This window comes from Terrapene carolina, unplaced genomic scaffold (genome assembly GCF_002925995.2).
Source record: "Terrapene carolina triunguis isolate 2854851 unplaced genomic scaffold, T_m_triunguis-2.0 Scaffold48445, whole genome shotgun sequence".
Classification (NCBI taxonomy): Eukaryota; Metazoa; Chordata; order Testudines; family Emydidae; genus Terrapene; species Terrapene triunguis.
In genome coordinates this window covers 722-1,902 of record NW_020712796.1, presented here as the reverse complement: position 1 = coordinate 1,902, position 1,181 = coordinate 722, and the positions used below count along the sequence as shown (strand labels likewise).

Below are 1,181 nucleotides of genomic sequence, written 5' to 3'. Positions count from 1 at the left end.
GGTGATGCCCTCTGAGGAGGAGAAGGTGGCAGGGGGCGATGCCTGCCCGGCCGCAGAAGGGGCAGCGGAGGGGGCGTTGAAGGAGGCTGCCCTGGGGGCCCCACTGCAGGAGGAGAAGGTGGTGATTGCAGCCGAGTGTGTGGAGGAGCAGCCTGGCTCCAGCCCGGCCTTTGTGATCCCGGAGTTGCGGCTGGACAGCACGGTGGACGGCCCGACGGACGAGGAGGATGAGGAGGAAGACGAGGACGAGGACGAGGAGGAGGACAGTGACCAGCTCTATCTGGAGAGGAGCGAGGGGAAGCGATGCAGCATGATTGAGCCATCGGGCTGCGAGCCGACCTACACCCTGACGGTGCAGGGCTCCCTGCGGCGCCGCACACACAGCGAGGGCAGCCTGCTGCAGGAGACGAAGGGCCACTGCTTCACCTCCGACACCACCCTCAACTGCCTGGACATCCAGGGCCCCCAGACCCGCTGGGCACTGCCCTCGCCCAGGACCCTCAAGAAGGAGCTCACCAAGAACGGGGGCTCCATCCACCAGCTCGGCCTCCTCTTCTCTGGGCACAGGAAGGTACGTGAGCCAGAGCCCCCCGCTCCCTCCCCTTGCCGGGGCTGCTCTCCCTCGCGGTGGGGAGGAGCTGGGGGGTGCCCTCCCTTGCTGGGGATGTCCTGCTGTCAGGAGGGCTGACGGCTATCTCGGCAGGGTCTGACCTCCTCTCCCCCACGGAGGGGTCCCTCTGTGCCCCGGGGATACAGGCCTGGAGCCAGAGAGAGAATGGGGGAGGCCGGACTAATGCCTTCCTCATCTGCATGGCCCTGGGCAGATCCAGTCCCTGGCCGCGGGGGTTACGGGGGGCACAGCTGGGGAGGTTGGCATGGGGCCCCAAGCACTGAGGCTTCTGCCACCGGGCTGACAGGCTTGTGTCCCTGCAACCCAGCCGCTGGGGGTGCCGTGTGCCCGTCCGCCAGTCCTCATCCTGTGCCCACCCTGCCCATGGAGGACAAGTCACTCGCTGAGCCAGAGTGCCAGGCCCCAGCCCAGCTGTCTCCAGAGCCCAGGCACTGTAGGACCCGCCACCAGCATCCCCAAACTCCCACCCCCACTGCAGGGCTGAGGCTGTCCTGCTACGCTCCAAGCCGCAGCATGGCAGATGGCAGCTTGGGTTCCGCTGTGGTGCTGG

The 1,181-nt window shown here is 67.6% G+C and overlaps 1 pseudogene; it reads left to right on the top strand.

Moving 5' to 3' along the window:
* Nucleotides 1-10: 10 nt before the first annotated feature.
* Nucleotides 11-571, top strand: LOC112123693 (annotated as a pseudogene).
* Nucleotides 572-1,181: the final 610 nt, after the last annotated feature.